Source organism: Seriola lalandi, unplaced genomic scaffold, assembly GCF_002814215.2.
Source record: "Seriola lalandi dorsalis isolate HSWRI2012SDOR001 ecotype SW California unplaced genomic scaffold, Sedor1 jcf7180002054585, whole genome shotgun sequence".
Classification (NCBI taxonomy): domain Eukaryota; kingdom Metazoa; phylum Chordata; class Actinopteri; order Carangiformes; family Carangidae; genus Seriola; species Seriola lalandi.
Genome location: NW_019525138.1, coordinates 10,502 through 20,204, shown reverse-complemented (window position 1 = coordinate 20,204; position 9,703 = coordinate 10,502). Strand labels below are relative to the sequence as shown.

Genomic DNA, 9,703 nt, shown 5'->3' with positions numbered 1-9,703 from the left:
AATACATGATGGAGGGATGTGACATTGTTTTATATCAGAGTCTTTTATATCAAGACATTTCTCAAAACCAGAATATGATCAGGGTGACTTTTGAACACTGGAAATAAATCATGTACTCATCCCGGCAGTAGCCCCCGTGGCACTCAAAATTTCCCTGGAATTTTCTAGTTTGTAATTAAGTTTCCAATCCCACTTTAGTTGAAAGACTATATACAGAGACATAACAATTTAATTTGCATTTCTTCAGTATATTATATTTCATGAGAAATGTAAGAAAATTGATCAGAATCTGAATCATTAAATATTGTATTCAGATTGTGCTTTTACAGGTTTTTAACATTACCTTAAATACTTAAAGATTAAATGTTAACAGAGATACCGCAAATTTAAGTTTGAGATGATTTTAATCTCTCTACACAGTATTTTTTTTACTTTTACTTCCAAAACAAAAGGCTTACTTTACAATATTTAGCATGTGTTATTATTTCATCGATTGACACTTAATTTTATTATTAGGAAGAAGTTTCTCTGCAGAAACTTTAGTTTGCGTCACTTTATTGATGTTGTTTGATTGTAATAAGTTAGGAAAAATCTGTAAAATAGTTTTTTGCTGTAGAAACACGAGTGGATTCACATTATTGAAGGTGTTTGATCAATAAGTTAGGAAGAAATCTGTAAAATAACTGTTTTTGTCTGTAGAAATATTAGAACTTTCTGTAAATTTATTGTTTTTACACTTTATTTGAATTAGGATATTTTACTTTAATTTAACGGTTTTTGTTGGGCAGCCGCTGCTGCCAGTCATTTGACCATTTTTTTTTTTTTTACAATTTAATTTTTTACAGTGTAGGGGTTAGGGTTAATAGGGGTTTTCTTTTGTTTTTTTCAAATGGCAGAGCTGAATTTATCCTCTCTGAATGGCAGTGGCTTAACGGATAAATTTAAGTTGCAGGAAGTTTTGCCTGCTGTTAAAGCGGAAACACACTGGACTGTATGGTCTGATTTGATTTTTGTTAATAACAATAGTAACAGAGAATGTGGTGTTGCAATGTTACATAACATAATGTAAGTAATGTTAGGGTGGAGTATAAAGATGATGACGGGAGATTATTAATTCTAAATTTTCAGTTCTGAAATGTCATGTTTAACTTAATTAATGTATATGCACCTATGAATTTGAAGGGAAGGGATTTAAAAAAAAAACAACTTTTGTATGGAAATGCAAAAGTTGTGTTAGAATAAATGGTGTAATAACTGATTCATTTCCATTAGAGAGATCTGTGAGGCAAAGCTGCTTCTTGTCGGCTATATTGAATAGTATTTCAGTTGAATCTCTGGCAGCATTTGTCAAAAAAGATAGAATGATTAGAGGTATTAAAACTCCTTTTGAGAAAAATAGTTTTATCAGTATGCAGATGATATTACTGTCAGGGTTTGCGAGGTAAGTTGGACCCAAATGCAGCCAACACATGGGAGACAGGCAGGCTTATTTAATTAAAAATCAAGACGTGAACGTGTCATGAGCAGACATGAAGACAACAAGACATGAACAAACCCAGAACTAAACAGACAAACCGACACAGACAAAGGGGAGCACAAAGACTATATAGACACAGGAGGCAAGGTGATTGCACACAGGTGAAACACATTAGGGCGGGGCACACAATCACTACACAGAAACAAGACAGGAAGCGAAACACTGAGACACACAAGGAAACCTTATTACAAAATAAAACAGGAAGTGACAAAAACTCCAAAACAAAACTAACAAAAAGTGTCTGCCATAGCAAACCATGAAAATTACCTCCACAGTAAAAGACATAGTGTGAAGTATGTTATGAAAGACATTGATATATATGGGAAGGCTTTTGGTGCAAAAATTTATATTGAAAAATCTGAAATTATGTTTTTCGGTATAATAGATGCAGGTCAGTGTGATATTCCATTTAAGGGCAGGGTTACCAGAATATGCGACATATGATGCTGTGTTACGTGCTGCTACACTGAAAGAAACTCCCCTAACTATTCAGTGGACTGAGGAAATGAGACATGCTTTTCGTCATGTGAAATATATGCTGTGTTCTGCTCCAGCTCTGGGCCTGCCAGACTATAAGTTGACTTTTCACCTCTATGTGGCAGAGTACGGAAATGTGGCTGCAGCTGTCTTGGTGCAGATTCATCGGGACAGTCCAAGACCAGTAGCCTATTATTCTAAAACGCTGCCATTAATTGTTAAGGACATGGTCTCTTGTTTGCGTGCAGTGGCAGCAGCAGCAATAATGGTAGAAAAGGCGCAAACTATTGTACTGTGACATCCCATGATTTTTCACACTTCCCATGCAGTAAATATTGTCTTATTAAATATTACGATACCTAGTCAGAGACATAGTAATTATGAATATATTTTGACAGGGACACAAAATCTCATCATTTCAACAGCAGCACACACAAATCCAGCTGTGCATTTGAAGGCATTACTTCAGGGTAAACAGGAAGAAGATGTTGATATTGATCATGATTGTATGGAGTTAATTAATTCAACATCAAGCAGTAAGCAGATTTACAACAGACACCAATGAAAAAAAAAAAAATTCTATAAATAATAATGGGTCATCAATGTGTCCAAATGATAAGCCAATTTTGGTGGGTTATTCAGTTGAGAATAATACAGGGAAATGCACAGAATCATTTAAATTACCAGTAAAATCAGCAAAGGCAGCGGAATTGAATTGAATCGACGAGAGCTTGTTTGTTAGCAGAAAATAAAGCAGTAACAATTTACAGAGATTCTAAATATGCTTTTTCAGCAGCACACAACTTTAGTCAAATTTAGGAAAACAGAGGCTTTGTTAAGACAGCAGGAAAGCGAGGTCTTAGCAAGGAATTATTATCTGCATTGATGTTGCCATAGATTGCCATAGTGAAATGTGCACGACAGGCTAAGGGAGATTCTGTTGCTCAAGGCAATAACTTGATGATAACTACTGGTTTGTCACTGCATGAGGTATTAAGGAGACGTGTGGGGAGGGAGCTTGACAGAGACTGCTGGAGAACCACGTTACGGGTCACAAACTCAAGTCCTGCTGTTAACAAGAACGGCAGTTAAGGTCAAAGGTTAGGATCAATGGGTCCATGCCAGCAAACTAAGGCGGGACCCAATGCAACAGCCAAGAAGAAGCAGTGGACTGAGGACCTCAGAGAAGCAACAACAGAAACTAAAACAGATGAAGGATGTTAACAGCTATAACTCTTCTAGTCATCATCAAGGACCGGTGCAGCAATTGGATAAAGTTAGAAACTGAATAAAAAGAGGGGAGATAGAAGATAAATGTGAAATGTGAAAATGTGAATACTTTAGTATGTTTTGTGTCTGAAGCAGAAATTGTAGTTGAAATAGTCAATATACTTAAATTTTATGTTAGCATGTATATTCATTTATTCATGTTCATGTATTCATGTTATTGTATTGAAACGAAAACATCAAGGGAATAATTAAGTGATTGGAAAAGAATATGTGCCCAGTGCAAGCCAAGAAGGCAACCGCCTAAATATGGCTGTAAAGTATTTCTAGGGGTGGTACGGGAATTTTCCCTTTTCATAGGGTTTTTCGCCCCTATTTGCATTGAGGACTTTGATATGTTATGCATGTGATGTCAAATGTTATCTCTTATAATTATATATAATTATTATATAGTTATTGAATATATGTTAATCAACATGTAACCTCAGCCCCTGAAGAAAAAAAAGGGGATATAAAAAAGGGAGGATTGTAAGGTTGCATTTGTTTTGCATGTTGGTAACTTTGGTTTAAGAATGTTAAGAATGTGAACCTTTGGTAAGCTGCTGACCTTTGGGGTGAGCAGGATGTCAAGGGATCCATTACATATCTGGAGTTTATGGTTATATTGTTGTTTATTAGTTATCTACATCCTGCAGAGATTTAGTGATGCACCCCCTTTTAGGAGGAGGTAAGCAATAAAAGTGAAACAGAGGTAAAGGTCAGATGACAAATGTTAGTTACAACACCCGGAACAACATACGATATAAGCAGCTCAAGTTCTGTCATTCAGAGAGAGACTTGATGTATCCTGTATCAGATCTGTCCTTCATGCAAGAATAGTGTTGACTTGTTGGTCTGATTTGTAGACTTTTTCATCTCTTGGTCACTAGAAATCATCTTTTTAGTACTTTTAGTAATTGGATGGGAGACTGACTGGGAATACCAGGTGCTATAAACTTTTTTATATCTGTCATATATCTATCATTTTTCACATCAACTCTCATTTCTCTCAGGAAAGCCTCAGAATTATGTTTCCTGTCTGCTCTAGTTGCAAATATGACGTATATGAAGAAAGAAATTGGATGGGACTGACCAGAAAACAAACAATTTGTGTGCTACTCTTGTTCAAAGTTCATTTAGTGTTAAACATAATGTAGAATGAACTGCTTTGAGTGAGAGCAGTGCAGAGATGAACATTTCAATGTTTTCATAAACATCATTCTGAGACTTTCCTGAGAGAAATGACAGTTAATGTGAAAAATTTGTGAATAAAATGAAAACTGATTAACAATATCTCTAACACAGAAGGATCTGCTTTGAGCGAGAGTAGTGCACAAATGACCAATTGGGCTTTTGCAGGGCAAACTGAACAAATTCAGATTATATGATTGCAACTCTGCAAGGCAGGAAACCTCATCCTGAGGCTTTGTGGAGAGAAATGACAGTTGATATGTCTTCAGATCTATGTCTATAATAAAATACATACACAAAAAATTTACAATCACAACTGAAGGTTAAAAAAAGATTTTTTCCAATGAAGGCATGCAAATGTTGATCCCTCTTCCATTACAGCATAACATCATGCATAGTCTTTCATTCTGAAGTCCAGGTTCAAAAAGCATAGTTACTTTTTTCAACTGGATGAAATTATATTTGGACTTTGGAGCAAATACATTTATTTTCCTGGTGACATAGCTGTGTGGCATACACTGAAAAAAAGAATCCTTTGGATTTACTTGACTTTAATTGTACATCGGTCCCACATGATAAGAATGTGGATAACTGACAAAATGCCCTTGTTTTTCTTAATGAATTATTACTTGTTAAACCAAAATATTTCAATCATGTTCAGGTATTTGAAATAATTAAGTTGAGTTAACGTATTTTTTTTAAGCTACTGCAAGACTAATTAATTAAGTAGTATGAAAGCGATTTTATCATGTTCAGGATAACTGATTTTCAAATATAACGAACTTGATTTGTTAATATTAATATTATTTTAATGTATTATGTAAATTAAAAGCAATTGTATTATTTCCTTACAACCCAGGTTAGGTCTCTAAATGTAACTTGATTTGTTAAAGCCAGCCAAATGCATTGTAGACATCAGTTTTGTGTTGTATGCAAATACAAAAATCAAAACTGATTTCATTGAAAAAATTTACTGTATTCTTCCATAAAACTTTGCAAATCACATACAGTAACTTCAGCGTAGAAATACAAAGCTTTGACCATTAGAATACCAGTAGATTCAAAACACAAACCCCAAATCATTTTACTTCACATAGTACATTCAAAAACTGTGAACAGTTAGTACTGCACAAGTGCATCCTCAACAGGAAATACAAAGTATTTCCTAATGTAGACCAGTAAACAAAATATGCCACAATCTGAATTGGGCTAGTAAGCGCTAGTGTTCACACATTGAATCAGACACATACAGTAACTTCAGCACAGAAATACAAAGCTGTGACCATTAGAATATCAGTAGATTCAAAAGACAAATAACAAACCAAAAAATAATAAATACAAACCACAAATCACTTTTTGCAGTACATTCAGAATGTGTTAGTACTGCACAAGTGCATCCTCAACAGCAAATACAAAATAACAACAGTATTTTTTTTAACTGTAAACCAGTAAACAAAAGATGCCAACATCTGAATTAGGCAAGTAAGAGCTAGTGTTCATTAAAAAAAAAAACCTGATGGTTAACCCTGTGAACACCATTTTACATTAATGACAAATCAAAGTAGATTTGCATACAAAAAGTCATAAACCCTGCATGGACTCATCAAGGACAAATAACACAAATAGGAAAAAGGGTGCAGGGATATCGGTGTGACCAGTTCATTGAGAGAGCCTGTTTTTCAGAGCAAGTGCTTTGTTGGAAAGCTTACTTCCATCCAGTTCCATCCAAATCTTTTGGATAACCTCGAAAGTGTAGTGGAGGTCAGCAGGGTAGCTCAGGTTGAGCACATACATCAGTCCGAACAGCATAGCAACAGCTAATTCTACATTATCGAGATCTTGCATCACCTTGATGCCTTCAAGAACAATGCCAATGTCCTCTACTTCATCACCTGAAGCATGTTCTTTGACAACATAGATCCCAACAGTGGTGTCTTCAATGACCTCATTGATGGTGTTGTTATCCAGGCTCTGTACAAAACAGACAAGACAAATTTTCTAGATTAGTGTCTTAATTCAGCTCATGTGCTTTAACTTAACAACATCGATTGGTATAAACTGTCCTAAGGACGCACGGTATTTGTCTCAAGTTTCCTATGATTTTGCGAGCCTTGCTGTGTACTCCATGGTGGAGGAAGATTAAAGGCGCTTAGAAAAGAAAGAAGAGGTGGAATATAGGAAAATAAATTTTCATTACTTACATTAGCGATTTGTGTAGTGACTCTTTTGAGCTTTTCCCCTAGCTGTCCTCCTCTCGTTTGGAACAGCCTTGTCAGATTGTCAAAGTGGAGGTCTAGTTGAGGCAGGAACTTGGACTGAAGTGGAACGGTGGTGATTCTTTTGAATTCAGCGTTGATCTGAAAAACCACAGAGGACTCAGGGAGAATGTCACCATCACGCATAAAAGCAGAGCAGGACAGTGAAGGAGGGAGATGAAGCACAGACATGTGATGTGCTATTAGGTATAATAGCAATTTGCCAGTGCACACAAGACAGTCCTTCAACAGCCAATCTAACATAAAAAAAAACAAAACAAAACAGCATGAGATCAGCCTTACCTCACTGACTTCAAACAAAGCTGGCCATCTTGCCATGAAATCATCCACCATCGGTGCATCTCGAACAACCTCCTGTGTTCTATATGCGAAAGTCTTTTCCATCTTGAACTTCACAGCCTCTCGGTTGTTCCTCTCCTTTACATCCAAGAGTAAAGCTTTCCGCATTTCTTCTAGACTCTCCTCAGTTTCAGCTGATGGGTATGTGGGGCAAAAATTAACTTCTGCTCTCTTTGCCTTTTTGATGCCAAAGACTGCCCTGCGCTTTCCAACAGGTTTGTTTTTTAAAGAGTTCACTGTCACTTCTGGGCATCCCAGTTTTCTCAGTTGTGTCGGTAGTTAGATAGTTTATATTTTAAACTCATCTTCCATCCACCATATCCAGTACTGGACCCCTTCTCAGTTAGACATGGATGTTTCTTGATGAGACTCTGGGCTTCTTGTTCTATCTCCTTATCACTGACATAGACTTTATACTGCACAATTTCCTGCACTAACCCATCAAGGATGGCTGACTTCAACTTGGGATCTGGAATGAGTACAGTGCCATTTTGAATGTAGACTAAACCTGCCTGCTGAAGTTTTAATTCTGCATCATAGGAGAACCTCGGTACATGAAACACAGCTGGCCAGAAGGTCCATGAGCTTGTAGACTCATTTGATGACAGTACATCTGTATCCACAAGTTGACCTGACAGTGATGAAGAGTCATTTGTTGGGCTTTCAATTACTTTTAGAGTCCCTCTGTCCTCCACCTCTGAAACTGAAGTTAGGTTCATAAACTCATTGTCAAACAATGAGTCCATAAACTGAAGTCTGAAGTTTCCCTCAAGGTTACACTGTTTTTTGACTTCAGCCATAAGGTCTTCAAGAGATTCAGGGAGCCCATGTGCAAGCCTCTGACAGCTGCCATCAGTCAGTAAGATCTTCACGATCACAGGCACGGCCATCTTCAACGCCCTTTATTCTGCTGAAACATAAAGAATGTTAATCAGACATCAATATAATTTAAAATGGCACATCCAGTAAAAAATATAGTAGTATGCTGGAAAAAAAATAGAATAATCAACTAATATTTATTTAATTAAATTTCAGACATTTTAGCACTTCAAGGATCTGAGGACACCCTGCACAGAATTTTGAAGCTAGGTTAGAAGAAATAAAGACCCCATGAATTTAAATGGAAGACCTTTTAATCGCTTACATTTTAACTGAAATAATAACCCCATGAATTCTAATTTAAAGTGTACAAATTGTCATAAACCCTCCCCTCAATTATTGCACACCACCTTTGATTTCAATATGTCTTTCCAAATCACCATGCAAGCTGTGTTTCTGCTAGAGAAACTCTGTGACACAACATGAGGTTTGTTTGTCCTGTCGGCCCATTTGTTGGGAAACTTAAAACGAAAATAACTTGTACCTGTATCTTTGACCCGTCTGACATGGGTCTGATGTAGCTCCTTGGTTCTCAGACTAAATGCACCAGATGCAACAGAATGTAGTTGAATATCACTTCTGCTTCCTGTGCAAAATCTGCAATAGTATTCCACTGAAAAACTCTGCAAAAATCCTGCAACACTGTGAGCTCCCAGGTTGTCAGCCACTACACTGAATACTGTACCTTGAAGTGACTCATTCACAGTGGGACATAAACACCAAGCTCCTCAAGAGTTTTTAGATCCTGTAGAAGAGGTTCAAAGATTTTATCATAACCATAGGTGTTTACATCATCGGTTTTGCACAATACTGACAGGTAGATAGATGACAAAGCAGAATGAGACCCCGGGGGCAAGTTAGCCAATACCCAATAAACAGCACAAAGCTTATGCTTCTTTTGTGAGGTGCCAAGTGGGTTACAAGTTTCAAAGACATCAACATAAAAATTTAGGATGATCCTTGGCTTTTCTCCAGCAAAAAAAACATTTTCCTTAAATAGAGAGCCGTCCCTTGAGGATCTGTACTGATGTGTCACACCAGAATTTGTGCCTTCCTGACTTTGATGACCCTCAACAACTTTTGTAATGATATCCCCTCTACTTAACAGCTGTTTAAGGACTTCAATATTGGGACATATTGGAAACTGCGTTTGCTTTTAGCATCAAGAATGTATTCAACTGGCTCTATACTGGGTTACCAGAACAAATTGCATTAACAGTTTCTCTAATTACAAGTTCATCAACAAAGAGGTTTCTCTGATGAAAGATGTCGCTCACAATGTCACAAGATAATGGCACAGGGGCAGAATAGATCAAATGATGGAGTTCCCCGAGAAATTCATCTACAGCTGAAGTGGGCACATGGACCAAATGTTCTAACTTCAGCAAAGCAGCTGCAAATCTATGCTCAATGACCTTCTGCAAGTCTTCAGTATGAGAATGAGTGTTTGAAGGAATGGCAGTATCTGACTGCTCCACTGTTTGCTTCCAATTCATTCACAGATGATATCCTTGTAGTTATAACTACTTCTGGTTTAAAATCAACCAATGTGTGATAGCGGTGTTTTCGGTTTTTGTGTGATTTAAAAGTACAATAAATGTTTGTCTTAAAGTCACATCCTAAAAACATACAAATGACTGTCTTGTTTCGTTTGAGATGTGCATTTATATGAGAAAAGTAATCCTTCTCTGATGCTAAATCAGTACAACTACAAATGTGACAACTGAATATAGCTTCT

The 9,703-nt window shown here is 36.7% G+C and overlaps 1 pseudogene; it reads right to left on the bottom strand.

Annotated features, from left to right (window-relative positions):
* Nucleotides 1-6,130: 6,130 nt before the first annotated feature.
* On the bottom strand, nt 6,131-7,976 carry LOC147818401 (uncharacterized; annotated as a pseudogene).
* Between the last annotated feature and the right edge of the window lie 1,727 nt (nt 7,977-9,703).